The 21436-nt window shown below is 39.2% G+C and overlaps 1 long non-coding RNA gene across 1 annotated transcript in view; it reads right to left on the bottom strand.

The window, feature by feature from the left end:
• Positions 1–21436, bottom strand: part of LOC132762055 (uncharacterized) — a 124217-nt gene that overhangs the window by 78823 nt on the left and 23958 nt on the right. The window contains exons 2-3 of the long non-coding RNA XR_009630071.2: positions 6650–6776; positions 6164–6259 (exon numbers count right to left, since the gene is read on the bottom strand). This is a non-coding gene — a long non-coding RNA (uncharacterized lncRNA). The remainder of the gene's footprint in view (positions 1–6163; positions 6260–6649; positions 6777–21436) is intronic.

Consider the following 21436-nt stretch of genomic DNA (forward strand, 5'->3'; position numbering starts at 1 on the left):
CAAAATAGGCTAGTTCCACCTTTGTTGAATTTCTTTTGGTCCATCAAGATTGCATCATTCAGACTAACAGTGGGTTTTAAAAATAACATTTTGAAGTTATTTTAAAACAATTTTAAAGTTGTTTTACAGAATTCAACATATGTAATTGTACATCATTACGGGAGCCCTGGTGGGTGAAGTATGAATATGTTCACAATTAAATAAATAAATGATAGCAAAGCACATAAAGTATAAGCCAGTGAGCATTTTTTAAAATGTTTTGTTGAATAGGTATAATTTAATTACTCATTTGTTGCATACATCTATACCCTTGCTCCATAAAATGCACTTTTATTGTAGACATAATGATAGGAGATTTCTTGCTATTCTGGTTGCATTGCTGGATATATCTGAGCCAAAGTCTTATGGAGCATGGAATATCCTCTTTTGTGGAGATACAAAATTCACAGACTGTAAAGTGGCTGAAGAATTCTTCTTCTACCCCTTTTCATTTCTATATTTATTGCATATAGTTAGTATAACTAAAATATTATATGAAGTGGAAAAATATGCCACAATTCACATATGAAAACTGGAATATAGGTGGCCAAGCAACATCGGAATTTGAGCTACATTACAAAAGTTATTGATGAGGAAAAATATATAATAATAGTATAATAAAATTATATTTGTATACCACCCTATCTCCCCTAGGGGACTCAGAGCGGTTTCCAAATATGCATAAATATGTGTACAACAGATATACAAAGTGAAACATAAAACCTAAGCATAAACTATTAACATATATAATTAAAATCAATATAAAACCAGTTCTGCTCTCTTCTTTCGTGCAAGGTAAGCTACTAGGAGCCAAAATTCTGATAAAAGGCCTAAGCTATTGGGTGGGGTGGGCTGAAACCACTACAGAGAAAAGGTAGGCATGGGGGACAGAATGCTACAGTACAGAAGCCAGTCTCAGCAATGGTCATCCTGGGAGGCCAGGGGTCAATAATTTCCAGGGACTATTTAAGGACTATTTAAAGGGTCTCAGCCAGAGGACAAGTGCTCTCAAATGGAAGGGGGCTAGGGTAATGGCTGGAGTGCAAGGCCAAGTCCTAACTGTTGGCCAAGGGCTTGGAACTTTAGACTTGAGTGCAAACTGCTTTTGTATCCTGAATCTGATTTGCACCAATTGAAGTAAGCAAAGGACAAAGAAGAAGCTGGACCTTTTGTAAAGCAGCGGAAAAGAGCAGCAGATGATTATTCAAGACATTGGGACATTTGGAGCATACTAGAAGGGGAGAACTCACACTTTTCGCAGTAGGAAGCTTTGAAAACCACTGCAGCAATGTTCCCACCACAGGTGCGGGCAGGTGCTATATTGCAGTGTTTTCATTTGACAGTTCGCCAAAACATAACTTCTGCAGGCTGCAAAATTTTTAAATGCCTCCAGTGGCCACCTATGGCCTTGAGATGAAACAATTCCCATCCCTGCTGTATAATGAAGGTCAGCAATGAAAATCGTCTGGATCAGATCCAAGCCTGTTTCATGGATCATCTTTTACTGCTATGGGTACTAAACAAAAGTCCTTTCTAGTAAAAGGGGCAAAAAATGGAAAGGAATGTGAAAGAAAGTTAAACCAGAAGTTCTTAAAATAATAAAGAGCCTTCATCCTGCAAATTTCAATCTCTACATACTGCTATAATTTCTTATAACTTCGGAGTTTCAGAGTTCATCCCTTATATTCTCCTGTCAGTTGGGCTGGCATGACATATTGTCTGATCTTATATAGTTTACTTAGGCTGTGACAGCACGTATAATAGTTTGGTTTTCACTGGAGAATCTAAAGTGGCATTCTCTGTTCTACATGGAGAGTCAACAGAAGTGCCTCCCACTGCATTAGAGCTGCAGAGTTGTGCTAAACATCCCAGTCCTTTAAACAGTTTTTATTGTGCTGGCCTTTCATTCTGAAGAACTGTTCAACTTCTGTTGGGTTTCTGATAAGAAAAACTTGTAGTCCATTTATCTGTGTGTGTGTGTGTGTATGTGTGTGTGTGAGTGTAAGACTTAGGTTTCCTTCTATACTAAAACCCTTTGCTTCTTTTCAGTTCACGGGCAAAGGTCATAGATTCATCTTCATAGCACAACTTTAGAGTGCGTAGTGATCTTTAACAACAACAAACAACATAAAAAGGATTTAATGTGCACATGTTCTGCTAATCATTGTGATAGATCATACTTATCTGTAAATATTGATAGAACTGAGGTGGGCGACCTTTGTGAAAGCTCTTGTAATTTCCCATAAGAACACATTCTGTTATCTTTAATTAGGTTCTTTCTCTTTCTCGCGTTTCCTTGTTCCCACAGCATGAAATTGTGTCAATATGGAAATGAATGGGTGTCCTTTTCTTGTTACAGAACATAACAAGAAAGGAGCTGGACATAGTCACCTTTAAACTTATCTTATTTGTAACAATATCAACAGCAACAACAACAAAAGAAGACTGGGTGTGATATGATCTGAGGTTTGGATTTCTTTGTTTAGTGCCAGGGATGCAATTTCATGCTACTTAGAATGAAAATAGGGGCATAATTTACACAAAAATATTGGACACAGCACATTAAATCCAGTATTTTCTGCTCCAGGAATGGACAATATTTACTCATCCTACTGTTGTTGGACTGCAGTTCCCATCATCCACCATTGCCTATGCTGGCTAGAGCCTCTTTTTGAAGATGTCCGGAGAAGGAGAGCCGCCAGCACCCTAGGCAATTAATCTATTACTGAACTGTTCTTACTGTCAAGAAGTTCCTGATAATGTCCAATAGATATCTACTTTCTTATAATTTGAAATCATTAGATATGATCCTATCTTCTAGAACAGCAGAGAACAACCTCCTTCCCTGTGACAGTCCTTGAGGCATTTAAAGAGTGCAATTATGATACCCCCTCGGTCTCCTCTTCATGAAGCTGCATTACCCTTTCCTCATATATTTTCTTCTCCATACCTCTTATAATCTTTCTCAGAATTTGCTCTGACGCAGAATTTAGGGGTACTATTATTTCCCTTGACATAGGACCTCATCATAAAGGAGAAAAGAGGGGGCAGGAGGGCGAACCTGTCACCTGCACACAGCTCCCTCTCAACAGTGCTTTCCCCATCACACAGAGGAAACAACACCCTTTTGCGACGGATCCGTGCTGACTCCATTGGAGCCAGCACAACACAGGAAGCCTCCAGCAATGCTTTCACCACAGTTGGGGGCAGAGCCTCTGCCAGAAGTCATATAATATTGTGTGATGGCTAGTGTGGGGTTCTGTTTGGAAGAGAGGGTGAAAGCATTCTTAGGACACTTTTTTGGTGAGTGTGATGAGGTTGTTGGAAACAATTCTGTTTGGTAAAGGTAAAGATTACCCCTGACATTAAGTCTGTTGTGTCCGACTCTGGGCGTGGTGCTTATCTCCATTTCTAAGCCAAAGAGTCGGGATTGTCCGTAGACACCTCCAAGGATTGAATTTGGCTAAATGGTTGTTAATGTTTTCACAATGGATTTTAACTTAATGGATTTATTGAATGTGTAATGTTGATATATCGTGCATGTATTCTGTATGTGTTGAAATCAAATTGTTGCTGTTTAAAGCTGCCCTGAGTCCCCCTTCGGGGGTTGAGAAGGGCAGGGTAGAAATGTTGGAAATAAATAAATAAATAAGGTCATGTGGCCATCATGACTGCATGGAGCACTGTTACCTTCCTGTCAAGAACCTATTGATCTACTCACATTTGCATGTTTTCTAACTGCTAGGTTGGCAGAAGCTGGGTGTAACAGCGGGAACTCATCCTACTCCCTGGATTCTAAGTGCCAACCATTTGGTCAGCAAGTTCAGCAGCTCAGTCATTTAACCCACTGTGCCACCAACAATTTTAACAATTCTGTTAATATAAGCTAAAATAATATTTGCTTTCATTACTTCATTGTCACTTGTTCATATTCAATTTATGATCATCAGTAATCCCAAAAGCCTTTTCACATGCAATATTGCTTAGCTATATGTCTCCCAACCTATATCTATGCATTTGGCTTTTGTGATCTAAATGTAGAATTTTGCATTTGTCTCCATTGAGCCTCATTTTATTAATTTCTGTCCAATTTCCTAGTTTATCCAGGTCCTTTTGGATGTTGTTTCTATCTCCCCATGTGCTAGCCACGCCACTCTTGTGTCAGCTACAAACTTTATACTGATTCTCTCCACCCTGTCACATAAACCATTAGTAAAATGTTGAAAAGAAATGGCTTTAGGAAAGAATTCTGAGGCACTCCACTTGAGACCTCTTTCCAGTTTGTAGCTCAACCATGAATGACAATTCTTCGAGCATCCAGATATGTATCAATCTAACAATGATTCCAGCTATTCTACACTGAATCAGTGTGCTAATCAAAATATTTTGGGGGACCTTATCAAATTCTTTTCTGAAATCCAGATACAGTGATACCTGGAGTTTAAAGTTTAATTCATTCTATGACTGAGCTCTTAAATCACACTTATCTCAAAGTGATTTTTTCCTTTTAATCCATTCCATCCCCCCGAAAAACACACACCCTTTTTCTTACATGTTTTTAAATAAGAAAATGTACTTTATAAATAACAAATAATGTATAAACAGTTTAAATACACATTCACATGGAATAATAAAAAAAGAATTATCAACTTTAAAATAGTAGAAGCACAAAGTGAAGAAGCAGAAGCATTACTCCCTTCATATTGCATTCATTCCAGTCTCCCTCCCTCTCTTGCTCTCTCTCGCTCTCTCTTCCTGAAGCCAAACATATCAGAAATAAAAGCCACACAAAATCAATTAACCCAAAGTTTCTCAAAGTGGACAAGAGAAAAGCAAACAGCAATTTCCCAAAGTGGACAAAAGCATGAGGCTCCCTTGAAGCCCTACAACCGTGTACTCTCACTCTAGCACTCCCTCTCTCATGCTAGCTCTTAACTCAAAATGCTGCCTGTATGTCAAAGCAAAACCGGGCCAAGCAATGTCTCTTAACTCAAAACACTCTTCAGTTGTGACACTCCTAAGTCAAGGTTCCACTGTAAATGACATCCACAGCATTTCCATCATTTACTAAACTAGTGACCTGGTTGAAAAAAGAAATACAATTTTATGGAAAGATTTGTTCTCGACTGACTCATGCTGGATCCTACTGATCACTGCATTGTAATTTAGATACTTACATATAGAATCCTGTATAATACAGTCTGAAATTTTACCTAGTACTGAGAACTGATTGATTTGTTATTTCCTGGGTCTTATTTTTGACATTTCTGAGAGAGAGAGAAGAATAATGTTTGTTCCTCTCCAGCCCTTTGGCACCTTGGCTGTTCTCCAAGATTTCTCAGACATGATGGCAAAAGGGTGAGAGAGTATATCAGGAAGTTCCCCCAGTAATTTGGGATGCAGTCCATCTGGCCCTGCCGGTATGAACTTGTTTAATTAGCCAGGTGATTCCAGATTGACTCCTTATCGTTCTTGATTTCCTATCCAGATCCCTGTCTATTCTTGCATGGAAGCACATTTCTTTTGAGGAAAAACTGAAGAAAAATAGTTATTGAGTAATTCTGCTTTTTCACTATAATCATTTAACATTTTGCCATACTTATTGAATGGCAGTCCTGCTATCTCTTTAGTTATTCTCCAGCATCAAATATATCTGAAAAATCCTTTTTGTTGCTTCTTGCTTGCCTAACCAGTCAGCTCATTCTTTTGCTTTCCTGCCAGGTTGAGCAACATATTTATCCCTGGTGATTTGTCCTTCCTTCCATTCTACATACATACTCCTTTTTCTATTCACTTCCTCCTAGAGTTTCTATGCAGTTGCATTGGCTTTTCACTTGGACTTTGTCAGAATACACTACCACATCAAATCTTGTTCAACATATTGCAATTTCCTTCTTTTTTTGAGGGGGGGTGTCTCCAGATGTGTTTGCTAACTAGCATATTCCCAGAAAAACAACCACAGTAGGATAAATGAAGGCATGACTGTGTCTACTAAATTACCCATCATTCTGGAGGAAAAATACATGAAACTGAATGAAGAGAAGAAGTAAGAGAAGAAAACACAGTTGAAATGAAGATGGCTTTTCTAATGTACAGTATAGATCTTAGCAGATTTGAGGCTTACCTTTCCACATAGATGAATACTATCAGTACTTAACATCAAATAATACATCGTAATCCACTGTGTTTAAGGAACAACTCCATTAAGAAGCAATATTACCTAAGGGACAAACAGATTTTGGTAATCATTAATGAAAGCAGGAGTACAACAGTGATATTGTCCAGAGGCTTTTATGTTTACAGCATTATGTTTCATATTGTCTTGCTCTTCAAAACAGCTCCCTTAATATTTGCAGGGTTTGGGACTTATCTCTATAGCCACCAATATTTTCTAAACAATCACATATTTCCAGTTATTCTAATTAAATCTCAATCGTCCCATTTTTGAGCTGCTTTTAAAATGTCCGAGTTTCTCTCTCATTTTCAACTTTTCCCTCCTTTGTCCATGGCTTACTTTAACTAGTACAGACTAAATTCAAAGTGCAAAATGAGTTTTAGTAAATCAACATAGGAACTGGGGTGAGGGGGGATAAGAGAGGCAGAATCTTACCAGTCCCAATAAGCTCAAGCAAGCTGCAACAACATCTCCCAGTTTGTATGTTCTTCCACGTTAATGACTTTTACATTTTCATTCATACTCTTAGGTTGCTTGGCTGCATATTTTCCCATTTTCATCTCTGAAATGTTGAAGGGTACACAATCAGTTATTACAAAAAACATTGCAAGTGTTCAGTGCGCTCGCACTCAAACAGAAACTAATTCTGTGGGGAAATTGTCCAGGATTTTTCCACTAGTCAAGGAGGGAGGGAGTGAATAAAAATGTATTATTAAGAATAACTCACATAATAATAAGCAGTTATGGCCCATTAGGATGAAATCCTTGCCTTTCTATGTCTAAAAGAAAACGCTTATTAATTTGAATGTGACCAATATCCTAATTGAAAACCTTTTCTTTGACATGCGCATATCCTTTGTTCACAGGGCTCTACTATAAAGGGAATTTATTCATTATGAAAAGTCTTCAATAGTCTTAAATAGGAGTATCACTACCACTATTATATGTGCATCTGCCACTTGCTGAGCTTTCCCCCTTTCATTTACTTCTTACTATATCTGGAATAATTTTCCAACAGTGACACGTTCTACAGGCAGTCCCCCAAGTTACAAACATTTGACTCACAAATGACTCATAGTTAGGAACAGGGGTAAGACAACAGGGAGTGAGAGAAATCTATCTCTAGGAAGAGAAATTCACTTTTTGCCTTTTGTAAAATGTTGAATGGCATTCTGCTATATTCTAGGGGAATTACCTTAACTGGGAGTTATTTTTGAGCCTAACAGCTCAGAGTCCTCATCAAAAAACCTCCAAATAAAGAGCTTCCACCACATTCCAAGGCAGAGAATTCCACTGTTGAACAGTTCTTATGGTCAGGAAGCTTTTCCTAACATTCAGGTGCAATCTCCTTTCCTGTAATTTGAACTCATTGCTCCTATGACTTCATCACATTCAATAAAAATCAGTGTTTCTACACATTTAAGGAACTAAAACCAATGGAGCCCATCACATGATGCAAGCTCTTACCATGGGTTCCAGGGATTTCACCATTCCTAAAGTGTGGGGTATTCCGATGATTCGTACGTCGATTGGCAATCAAATTCTTTTTCAATTCCCCACACAGAAATGGGTAAAATGGCCAATTTCCCTGTGCAATGTTAATCCCTGTTGTTGGGGGAGGAGCTAAATGCCCATTTTTCCCAACGATTGCCAATACAGCATGCCTCCAATGCAGAAAGAGGAGGCACCAATATTGTTTTCCAGATATGAGTTGTTGATAGCCTTGACATGATGCTCTAAAATTCAGGGTCGCACTACTGAGGCTAGAACATGCCTTTGCTTACATACTGTATTCAGAAGATCTACAAGCCACTCTAAACACCTAAACATATGCAGAAGCATATGAGAAGCTCGGCCTGTCATTGAACATTGAAAAAACCAAGGTGCTGTTCCAGCAGACACCAGCCAACCCCTCTCCAATGCCAGTGATACAGCTTAATGGTGTAACATTAGAAAATGTTGATCATTTCCACTACCTTGGCAGCCACCTGTCCACCAAAGTCATCATCAACACCGAAATACAACACGCCTGAGCTCTGCGAGCGCAGCATTTTTCCAAATGAAGCAGAGAGTGTTTGAGGACCGGGACATCCGTAGGGATACCAGGTGCTTGTTTATAGAGCTATTGTCCTCCCAACCCTGCTATATGCCTGTGAGACGTGGACTGTCTACAGACGTCACATGCAACTCCTGGAACGATTCCATCAGCGCTGCCTCCGGAAAATCCTGCAAATCTCTTGGAAAGACAGGCGGACAAATGTCAGCATGCTGGAAGAAGCAAACACCACCAGCATTGAAGCGATGGTGCTCCGCCATCAACTCCGCTGGACCGGCCACATTGTCCGGATGCCCGACCACCGTCTCCCAAAGCAGTTGCTCTACTCCGAACTCAAGAATGGAAAACGGAATGTTGGTGGACAAGAAAAGAGATTTAAAGATGGGCTCAAAGCCAAAATTAAAAACTCTGGCATAGACACTGAGAACTGGGAAGCCCTGGCCCTTGATCGCTCCAGCTGGAGGTCAGCTGTGACCAGCAGTGCTGCAGAATTTGAAGAGGCATGAATGGAGGGCGAAAGGGAGAAGCGTGCCAATAGGAAGGAGCATCAAAATACTTCATCTTTGCTTCTAATATCCTTCCCTCCAATGAGCAGTCGGGCTTTATTTCCTGGAGGATGGACTGGTTGGATCTTCTCGCAGTCCAAGGCACTCTTAGAACTTTCCTCCAACACCACAGTTCAAAAGTATCTATCTTCCTTTGCTCAGCCTTCCCTATGGTCCAGCTCTCGCATCCATAGGTTACTACACAGAATACCATTATGTTAACTATAGGGATCTTCATTGCCAGTGTGATGTCTTTACTCTTCACTATTTTATCAAGATTGGTCATTGCTCTCCTCCCAAGAAATAAGCATCCTGATTTCCTGGCTGCAGTTTGCATCTGCAGTGATCTTTGCACCTAGAAATACAAAGTCTGTCACTGCCTCCATGTTTTCTCCCTCTATTTGCCAGTTATCAATCAGTCTGGTTGCCATAATCTTGGTTTTTTTGATGTTTAACTGCAACCCAGCTTTTGCACTTTCTTCTTTCACCTTCAATTTTGGATGATACTTCCCAAAATTTTACAATCAGCATGGCTAACTGGGATACTAGCCACAACAATAGACTTTTTGGAATTGTAGTCAAAGAAGTGACTTTTCTAATCTCTGACAAGGAGATACAAGTTCTCAGAGCAGCTTCACCACCACCCCCACCCCCATACACACAGACACAAAATACATGAAACAAGATTGGCCTTGTACCCTACATAGATGTTCTCAGGGAGACCCCAGCACCCTAGATTTCACTGGATGTATTTCTAAGTAACTTTGTATTTAATCAGTAGGTGTAATCCAAACTGACATTATAAATACAGAGAAATACACATTTATACTATTTTACAGAGCCTGAGATTGTTGCCAGAATTATATAATTTCCTACATCTCATATCAAAGCAAGTTGGGCAGAAAATCAAACTACATTGTGATTGGGCATATCTTCATTATTGGATGGCAGCAATCATTTAATATATCATTTCCAAATAAATCATTCTGTACTGTGGCTAGCAGACCATGCTTGAGGGGGAGAAATCCTTCCAATCTTGCAAATGTTAAAACTGCAGCAGAGTTTCATTCAATCAACATTTTCCACTCAGCCAGCTGTCGAAAACATATTGGGAATCTCAGGCCTGAGCAAAACTTTGCTTCATGAAAGATGTGTGAGAATTAATTTACTTCAGTTGTGTCTGAGGCCAAGCCAGATCTACTGAGCAGTCGTCTTTGATCTGCTTTCAAAGCTATTAAATGTATCCATACGAGATTTCTGTCTGTATGAATTGCTATCCATATAAGCACTGTGGATGTTCCATCAGAATCCCACAAGGAAAGGATTTGTGGAGCATAATAGAAATGATTTCCATGTAAACACCAGAAAGCAAAGGGGGAAATGCTGAATGTTTTATTTTGCTTCCATGTGCTTTCTTCTATTTGCATTCTCATATCCCCAAAGCCTTTCCATGCTCCAAATATCATGCTCACAATAAGTAAGATCACTCAATCAAATTTTTAACTTTGTATTATATAACTATTTGGTCATAAGATAAGCAATCAAAGTAATTTTAGGAGAAAAGGTTTTGAAATGAAGTGGAACTTTTGTTTAGAATTTTGATTAAATTTGTTAAAAAATATTTTTTTTAATTGTGATGGTCAAGAAGCCATATCTGTGGAGAATGCAAATCTGTGCTGTTTAGTCACGTTAGTCCCAGTCTGTGGATAAGATACAGTTCAGAGCTGGCAAGACATAAAGCTATGCCAATATACATGTGGAGGCAATGGCATTTCGCACAGAGAGTTGTTATCTTCCCAACAGTTTCAGAAGCCACTCCAAGTCTGTTCTGGTGGCTCTTATGGATCATGACAAAGGGAAGCCAAACTGTCTGCGCTTGTATAAGGGGGTATTGGATATGTCTTCATGAGGGTTTCTAACTAGATCAACTATCAGCATAACCAATGCTCAACAGGATTCAGATCTTGTTCTTCATTGCTTAATTCTTTTCTTTTCACTTTGTGAATAACATCCCATTATTCTGATCTGAACTTTCCCAAATGAATTATCCTTTGTTATGAGTAATATTCCCTAGATAGAGCTTCAGTGTCAACAAAGATATCTAAAGAGTTTGAACCAGATGACAGAGGCCACTGTGGATGTCACTGAAGATCTCCATTGTCATCAATCATTTAGTCATAGGGAGGGCCTTGTAAGAGTTTAGGTCAATTCAGGCACACTGGCTCTATTTTATGGTACTTTTTAGTTCACTAGAGATGTTTCTTCATCCTTTGCTATCTCCTCTGCCATTTATAAATTCTTATTCCAGTTTTTTTTCCCAGTCTTTAATCAAGTTTAACCTAAGCCTAGAGAATTATTTCTAGCCTTAGCTTTTGTTCATTTTGGACTCTGATATATATTTATGTTCAACTGATTTATTTGGATTTTTGCATGTGTGGCGCGATGGGTTAAACCATTGTGCTGCTGAACTGCTGACCTGAAGGTTGGCTGAACTGCTAACCTAAAGGTCAGCAGATCGATCCATGAGATGAGGTGGGCTCCCATTTGTCAGCTCCAGTTCCTGCCAACCTAGCAGTTCAAAAACATGTACCGTGTGAGTAGATAAATAGGTACTACTTCAGTGGGAAAAGGCAAAGAGACACTCCAAGCAATCCTGGTGGCCATGCAATCAGGAAGATAACAATGCAGGCTCCTCAGCTTGAAAATGGAGGACAGCCCCTCCCAGAGCCAGAAATGAGCGCCGCCTCCAGAAGCCAGAAATGGAAAGGAGAAACTTCTGCCTTTGTTTGTGTTTGCGTATCTCATTGTATTTAATTGTTAAGGCATTGAATGTTTGCCTATATATGTAAAATGCTGTAATTTGCTCTGAGTCCCCTAAGGGAGAAGGGCGGAATATAAATAAAGGATATTATTTTTATTATTATTCCTAACCCAAGCATTTATACACAGTTTTTTCCTAATATATGCAAGTCTTGCAAGCAATTGTCCTATTTCAATTATATCTTCTGTTTCCTATTTTGAAAACTATTTGCATTGCCATATAGATTTTTATGTGACACTGAAATTTTACTCATGGCAAAGATAAACTTATTAGAGCAAGCTCGAGTCAGTATGATGGGATGTTATTCAGAAAATCAAAAGAATATCAGTACAAAAAAATAACATAAGAACAAACTACATATAGACCTGAACCCTATGTGGGCAATGGCTATGCTGATGGCTGAACTATATAGGAAAAAGTGAAACCATCAGCTTCACATATTTAGGGTAAAGTTCTTCGAGTGTTTAGCTCTTAAAAGTCCTCAGTTGAATTCCAATAAGCTGCTTTGAGTCTTCTTGTGGAGAGAAAAAGCGATGTATAAGTAAACATAATAATAATAACAACAACAATACATATATATATAAAGCATATTTGTGGTGCTGTTTAAGATTACCAGCTGTCCTTTCTGTCTTTAGCTCTCTTTCACTATCTCTCGAACATACCCTTCCAATAATGAAGGATGAAGATTTCAGTCCATTCATGTTAGCAAACTTCACAAATCTCTTCATAGTCAGAATAAAAAGAATTTTAAATTTATTTATTTATTGGAAAAATAAATAACCATACTTTTAACATGTGTGTGCTGACTCTGGGCAGAGCTAGGAGTGCTGATCGAGTGTGTGTTTCAGACTTTTGACATTGGCTCAAGGTGTTGGCAAAGCTCAGCTGCAACCTCCAGCTACAATGCAGAGAAAGTAATTTAGAGTTACCTTCGAAGTCTCTTTCTCTCTCAGTTGTCTCTTGAGAGCTATCACAGAATTACAAAGCATTTCAGTCCCAACACAAACAGAATTAAGAGCAAGTGACAGAAAACTATGTAATATTTCTCACTGCTTTTAGACCATGGCTTATCGAGGGTGAAGGATGTTTGAATTTTTGTTAGCATAGCATATTTCCTGTGGAGTTTTTTTCTGCATGGGACAAAGTAAACTTACAATCAAACTAAAATAGAGTACAATTAAACCTCTCCTGACGTTTCGCCTGCATCTATGGCAGGCATCCTCAGAGGTTGTGAGGTCTTCCAATAAAAGACATAAAAAGGGTCTCTGTCTTCCAATAAAAAGCCAGCAGAATTTGGGCCTACCAAGAACTATGGGAAGGTTCCCGAGGCAGCCACTGAGAAGACTCTCTCCTATAGCCTCTCTGTGTCCTCACTAAAGTTTCTGTGGCAGTGGTTGAACCAAGAGAAAGTCCTACCCCAAGGTTCATATAAGGAAATGTATATTTCTGTAGTCCACCATTCATTCTGTAGTCTGCCATACAGTTTCTCAGAGGGAGGGGATGCTCCTAGTAACCTTTAGCTAGCTACTACCCTCCCATACTCTTATTTACATTCTCTACTGTATTGTCTTCAAAATCTCCTTCTTCCTTTGAAGTTGTTTTTTACATCATGCCTCCTGGCTAGTAGGAATTTGACTGGTCTCTGGAAATGCCAGATTTAACCCTTGCAGTTGTTGATGTTTCTACTAACAACTATTCCCAAACTTTAGCTGAACTAGATGTTTCTGTCAATTATTTTATCTGAATAATTTTCCATTCTCTTTGACGACTGAATGAGCCTGATTTTAAAAAGTTATTTTCAAAACAATTAGCCAATTATCTGATTGGTGGATCATACCCACCTTAACATCAAGGGAAAAATTAGCATTGCCCTCTTCGACTTTTAGTCTATGTGATAGTTCAGTCTGTGATTGTGTCTGATGTCAATGGGGATGAAGGTTTTCCTGGGCCTGTGTCTGATGTCAATGGAAATGAGGGTTATTCTGGACCTGAGTCAAGTCCAGGCCTTTCTGAGAGGCCTGAGGTTTCTCATAAACAGAGTGCTTCTCCTGTAGATTCCCAAAGTCAAATTCCTGAAAGAGGCCCACAGCAGCCTTTTTTTGAAAAACTGTATTCTAAGGATGATTTGTCAGGTGCAGAATTTAATGAGATTGAAGATAGAAGATTAGACTTTTGTAAACTAAGACAAAGTTCTCAAGATCACCGATGGTTCATCTACTAGAAAGGAGATATAAGAAATCCTTATCTGGTTGTGAAGGCATACGGAATGTTTTCCTTTCATTTCATAAGACAGGAAAAGTTTTATATGAGACAGAGAAAGGATTTTAGCTCAGTCTCATCAACGTTGAATTTTCATGATATTGTTTCCAAGTGGATTTCAAGTTTCATGTTTCAAGTTTTGCCAGGTTCTTTTGGATTTTGCATCATTGGATCTTATGTTTTTACCTTTCTACCTTGAAGTTTGTGGACTATTTGTTATCTGTTTCTATCATTTTTATTGCTTTGCTTACATATATCCTTCAACAAACTGCTTGCTGATTTTACTATACTGGTGTCTAAGAACAAAGATGTTTTTCACCCATCATTGCTCACCCTGATACTTCATTCATACATTTTGAAAATTTGTGTAGAGCACATCAGATTTTATGCAGGCATGTTTTATAATTTCAACCCACTTTATGCACCCACATTTACAATAGAAAAATGCTTTAAGAAAAAAACTGATAATAATATTTACTATTTGGTTAGCATTGTCCAAACCTATACTCTTGGTCTTCCATATCAAGCAACATTAATTTATTGTGATGTGCCCACTAATTCACTGAATTTCCTCAGTTCATTACTGTGCTGCTAATTTTTCCTCAAATTATCATTTTGTAATAATGTAACTAGTGATACAGCTGGCAATTTTAAGACAGGATTATACATGTGGAATATATTGGAATGCTGTATATTTGTTCTGAGTGGCTGCAAATCCTAAGGATTAAAGAAAAAGAGCTGTTTCTGAAGAGGTGCTTCAAATAAATTAGAGCGGTATAGTTCTAGCATCAAATAGGAGCTCTGGGAAATTGAGTAATATAATAAAAACAACACAAGGGATGATTAGAAATTAGACAAAGCAATCCATTCTCCTTATGCGGTAAAACAGACCACCCCCAACTGCAGGACAAACATAAATAAAACTGAATTTGTAATGTAGGTAAAAATATCTTTCTCAGAACTAGAACTTCAGAAGTCATCTGTATGAAGCAAAATTACTCAGATAGCATAGCGACAAGTTGGGATCTTTATAGAGGGGCCTTGCAATGATGTGATATTGCTATCCCAAATGCATAGCAATAAAAACCTTTATAGCTCGCCATACTTTGTAAGAGGCTATAAAATATTTTATTGTTGTACATTTGAGAAGAAATTGTAGGTTGCAAGTGGAAGAGTCATATGCAAGTTCTCCAAGTCTTTTGTAGACAAATGTCACTACTAAAAAATCTGGAAGCATTTCACTTCATCAAAAAGATTGCAAAGGGAACTATTCTCATCATTCACATTCATTACTCCCTCCTCTTTCTCTCTCCTCCCCCCCCCCCCTCTCTCTCTCTGTTTCTTTCTCTTTTTGAAGCACATTAATTACAATGGAGACAATTATGGCTAGAATCATTTTGGTGACTTAGGCCAGCAAAAGTCTCACAGACATTAGCATTCAATGAGGTGTAGCAGGAACAGTGGGGTGGAGATATATAGTGTATAGTGTCCGCATCAGGAGATAAATTTCCCTGCAGTTCTGCCTCCTGACATGGCTTTTACTGTGGCCCCCACTCCTTGACCCCCAGAAGTGTACACAACCCCTTTCTCTTTTTCACCACACCCCCACCATTGTATTTACACCAAGAAACAAGACCATGGCATAAAATAGCAAATGTCTTTTTAAAAATATATATCTTCAAGCATGGAGAGATGGGTTGAAAAGACAGTTTCAGACATGAGGTCGAAGTTTACATGATTTGCCTGCAGAGTTTCAGAAGTAGGGCTGGACAACATGCAAGGACAATTGTCCCTCCACATTTGCAAGTTAAAGTTCATAGATTTGATTATTTGTAGATTGCTGTATTTGCTATTGTGTCCACTGCTGTCCTACACATTATTGAAAATATATTTTTTTTCCTAGACATTCGTAGGTCCTCCAGCAAGACTCTGTCAGAAGTTGACCATAGAATCACACTAAAGAACCTACAAATGCCAAGAGGTTAAAAATGAGTCTATATTTCTGTTTTTCCCTACTTTCCTGTTTCCCAACTTCCATGAGTGTGGAAGGCCAACTGTATACTGTGGAAGGTTTGAACAATGGCTTCAAACTACAGGAGAGGAGATTCCATCTGAACATGAGGAAGAACTTCCTGACTGTGAGAGCCGTTCAGCAGTGGAACTCTGCCCTGGAGTGTGGTGGAGGCTCCTTCTTTGGAAGCTTTTAAACAGAGGCTGGATGGCCATCTGTCAGGGGTGATTTGAATGCAATATTCCTGCTTCTTGGCAGGGGGTTGGACTGGATGGCCCATGAGGTCTCTTCCAACTCTTTGATTCTATGATTCTATGAAGGCACTTCTGCCCATTTGTCTTCCCCTTGCTGTGACTAGATTTGCCACCACAGTGCCACTGAAAATGTGGAAAATTTTTAAAAACAGATGTACAATGATGTGCATGACCCCTTTTGAAGGACTGCTGCACTGCCAGATACCCCCTGAAAATGGAATTCAGTTTCAAAACAAGGTCCATGCTCTTCACAAATTTTATTTTAAAGCAATATTGCAGGAGGAGGGGTGACAGCATGATGATGAATGTGGAAAGGGGGCTACCAGGGGTATGAATCAGCCCACTGAAATTATGCATGACTGTTGTGATCATATACACAAAGAAGTAGCAGAATTTCCCTGCTTTATTTACCTTGGGGGGCGGGGTGGTTTATTTGAAGTCTTCCTAGGGACTACTCAAATGTGGCTACATTCATTTAGCTACGTGTATTTATTTAAATGTATGAACATGCATAGTCTTTGTGACCTTCTATCCATGATATGACAATAATCTAGGTCAGTGGTGGCAAATTTATGGCACGTGTGTGAGAAGGGGGATGCAGCACTTTCTCTCCTGGCACATGCGTCATCACCCACCCCCTGCTCACCATCCAGCCCCCACTCATGTATTCCTCAGATTGCCTGTCCTCCTTGCTTACTCACCTATCTAGCCACCCACTTGTTTTCTCACCTGCTGCTTCCCTGCTCACCCCCCCCCCACTTGCTCGCCCACACTCGCCCCTTGTTCGCTCACTCCCCCGTGTGATCACCTGCTTGTCTATCCCCCACCCCCATCCACTTGCTTGATTGCCTGCCCCTGCATGCTTCCTCCCCTGCTTGCCCCCCAGGCTCCCCTTTCCCTGCTCACCCCCACCCACTCCCAACCCTCCCTTCCACCCCACCCCCCAGTTTGGGCACCCCACCTCTAAAAGGTTCACCATCACTGGTCTAGGTTATTAATTTTCTAAGCCATTCCAGAATTGTATGTCATTGGAGATCTGCTTAGACAGTGAATTACAAGATATCAATTCTTTGAGTTAAAACTCCAAGGAGCCCAAAATACTAACCCACAGAAGGCATTGCCTGATTTATCCCTCAATGATTCACAGCTCTAGCTGTGCCTCCTTCCAGTTTGGCTCCTCACCGAGCACAAGAAGGCTGTTTTTCATCATTCAACCCTCCTTGTTGCAAAGACACAAAAAATTGCCTGTCCTCAGAAAGACATATTGAAAAGAGAACAACACATCACTGCAGCAGACATCATGATTTTTAATACACTGGTTCCTGAAGATATTTTTGGAATACAACTCCTATAATCCCTTACCACTGCAATTTTGTCTGGGGCTATTTTCCCATTTCTCCCATCTTCTGAACAGAGGCCACATAGAATTTCATCCCAACATTCATCTACCTGCAGTTGTACACATAATGCTGTCCAGCCCACACTGATGCAGCTTTCATTTGCTCTGCCAGTGGATGAGGAATCAGTGTGAGCTCATTTCAGAACTCATGTGCCTCGAAGGCACTGAATGAGCTTCGAGAACTATCCCAAGTGACAAATGGGAATGTAGCCAGTTTACAGCTACAGTGAACTGAGATAAGATGATTATTTCCATCCATCAAACAGATTCAGTATATAAAATTCATGATCTTCTGAGAGGATTTTATCTCTTCTTTCAATAACCATAAAAGCAATTTAAAGATACCAGCTTAACTATTACAATCTACAGTTCTCCAACCACTAACTCAGCTGTTGTCTCAAATCTGTTCCTATTAAGGATGTTCCAGGACTACCTAAAGATAAGTGGTTCTACAGGTCTATATTTGCTTTCTACAAGGAAGCCTGAGACTTAATTCATTTGGTCTCTGAACCGAAGGCATGGCTACAAGTCAACAAAAAGTACTATATTCAGGGAGAAGCGTGGTTTAGTGTTTCCATGCAGCTTAGATGGCAACATCCGCAATGTCTACGCTAGAGATCATAATACGTAATGTAAGACTGCTATGGGGCTAGAGTGCAAATGCCTTGTGCTAACAGGTTACTGGGAAGAACGTATTTTCAAATCTCAGTGAATAGCCATACTGCTGGAAATTCCCATATGTCGCTTTTGAATTCTAAAGAGGAGAGTGTATGTGAAAGGGAGAATTGTACAAAATAATCCATGGGAAGGAAAGAATGCTTATTGCACATGTCTGCTGCTTCCTCCCAGTCTCTGCAAATGCCAGCAAATCCCAATCCTTGAAAATACTTTCTTGGGTTGTTTTAAACTATCTCCCATCTTATGTCAAATGGCTTCCAAGTCTGGAAGTAAACCTATGGAAGAGAGAGAAATAGCTTTAGGAGACATTAGTTAAGATCCTCCTTGCATGGTTAAAAACTACACCCACTTATTTCAGTGGTAATTGCGTGACATTTCTGCTGAATGTGAGCATTGTACAATCAACTGTGCGTCTGTCAATGTGCTTGGTGTTATTGCAATTTCAGTGAACCACAAGTATAGCAGGCATTTCTCAGTTGCCATGTGCCATCCAAGAATAGGCAGCTACATGGGAAATAGTTAAACTTGCTGAGCTCTGGTTATGTGACTGTAAACTGAATACATCATAGCCCAAAAAAGGACTACTATATATAATGGGGATATGTATGCATACAACACCAATGGGATGCCAACCTTTAGTAGCAGAGATACAAATAATGAAGCAATCCTCTTCATATCCTGTTGACCAATTCAGACATATGCATCTCTTCCCAAATCTTCTGTAGACTCAAATCTGGAAACATATATTGAGTGTCCTTATATATGAGAGGGTCGATATCGCTGGAAGAGCCAGCACTCAATAGGCGTTTAAGTATAGGACAGGATCACACAGAAGGCATTGATTCAAATTTTCAATTAGCCATTGAAACCCATTAGGTGGTGTTGGCCAAGGCACACTTTCCCAGAATTCAATGCCAAGGCCCTCTGAACAGATCTTGTCAAGGAAACTATGTGATAGGTTCACATTAGGGTTGCCATAAGTTAGAAATAACCTGGAGAGAAACAATAACAACAACAGAGGGCTTTCATTGGCACTACTGAGGTTTTGTCCATGTCTCCGTCTACCCAGCACATTGCTTTCTCATTATAAATGGCAAAGTAACTCTCAGCACGAACTTGCCTTTCTTGTTTGCTATGTTTCTACAAATTCTTACCCCATGGGGCCTGTTGCCTCATGGATGTGCCTATTATCTGCTTTGGCACACTATCTTCCGGATGCTATATTAATGCTTTACTGTGTAATATAGAAAATGCCTGCAGGTCCCTTCTTGCCTTAGAATCCAGTGAAAACCTATCATATCTTCTCAAAACATAGCGCCAGTCTGGCATTGATTGTACACCAGTCCTCCAATAACTTGTTCAAAGTAGTGTCACTCTCCAGACTGTAGTATCACAGGGAGGGGGGAATTCCTTCATTAATCTCTGGTCATCTTAATTACAGAAAAGAAAAGCACTTCGGAATCACCTTCAAAGAGACAATGAGATAGTGGCCAGGCTGAAAGTCAACACGGAATAGTAGTATGAGATAAAATGGTTATTTTGAGCCATCAAAGCAAAATCATCCTTGAAAAATGGGTGATCTGCTAAGGGGATTCTTATCTTTCCTTCTACATAATATATTGTGTTGATCTGGCTATTTTTTTTGTTTCCAGTATAATTGGTCTGTTCCTCAAGAGGCCAGAATGTTCTGTTGGACTTGTCCAAAGGCTTAGGAAATTGGGCAAAAGGCCAGATGAAAATAGAGAGTCCATCTGACCACATTCACTTTGGGAGATCAGCCACCAGGTCCTGCTTGTTGTTATTTCATCCAAGTCAATCCCCTTGATAGAGATTTATTTTCTCCATGTGGTAAACAGCAAGCCTTCATGCAGTCATGATGGTGGCACAATTGCTGCAATTGTAAATATCTTCCAAACCTACATTGCATTGAGGATGAAGTTTCAAATCCTCTCCCATCAGCAAGCAAGGCTGTGACAATCAGAAGCAGCACCCCTGGTGCAATTCTTCCTTGCAGTCTCACTCAGTTGTGGGAGAGGACTTATAATGTCCTCCTCCGGCATCCTGATTGCCAGCTAAACAAATTTCCATTCTCTCAGTGCAGCTGTTGTTTGCTAAAGTTTGGTGGGACTGGGCCAGAAGATATTACTTAAGTATGCATACATATAAAATCATATCCCAACACACACACACACAGCATATTTGATGTAGACATTGAGCATCCCTTATCTGGAAATCCAAAATTATCCACATGGATGCCTGTGACAGTGACATCTATGCTTTCTGATGGTTCAGAGTACACAAATTTGTTTTATGCACAACAATATTTAAAATATTTAGTATGAATTATCTTCAAGGTACGTTCATAAGATGTATATGAAACATAAATTAATTTCATGTTTAGGCTTTGGTCCCATCTTCAAGATATCTCAGTATGTTCAAATATGCAAATACAAGTATTCCAAAATCCAAAGAAATCTGAAATCCCAAACACTTCTGGTTCCAATCATTTTAGATAAGGAATATTCAATTTGTAATTTTATATAGAGTTATATGTTGAGATTCTTGATATAGAATCACAGTATATGCATAAGTAAATACTAGGCAGTGTAGACTATTATTTTCATTTCAATATGTTGTACAGCAGTAATGTGCTTCTACTTTGAGTTCAAGATCATTTCTTCCCCCAACAGAATACTTGCATCTCCTCCCACACTCATGTGCCTTGATATAAATGCTCCTAAAATAATTTAAATATGAGCACGCACATGAATTATCTGCAGACCTTTGATAATATTTAAAAAATCAGAAAATTTGATGCAATTGAACATAGAGTTACATGCTGAGATTCTTGATGGAAAACCACATCAAATTTTCTGTTTGGTCCAGGTTTTGATTATTGTATCCAAGGAAAATATCACACACACACACACAAATAATCTTGATGCAATTATACATCCAAATGGCTGGTGGTAAGGAACCAAGCATTTATCAATGCAAAAATAAAAATGAAGTTATATGTGAGTGGGAAGCAAACTCCAGCACAGTTCTGTTTAACTTCAAAAGAGAAATGTTGTTAGTAAAATGAGGGACTATTATAAAGGAATTTCAATGGAAACATCAAAGAGATCAAATCTTCATGATGGCTTACCCAAAATGACATAAATATTCTCTCATCTAGAATGCATCTAGAGTCCAAATG

The sequence above is a fragment of the Anolis sagrei genome, chromosome 1 (genome assembly GCF_037176765.1).
Source record: "Anolis sagrei isolate rAnoSag1 chromosome 1, rAnoSag1.mat, whole genome shotgun sequence".
NCBI classification, from domain to species: domain Eukaryota; kingdom Metazoa; phylum Chordata; class Lepidosauria; order Squamata; family Dactyloidae; genus Anolis; species Anolis sagrei.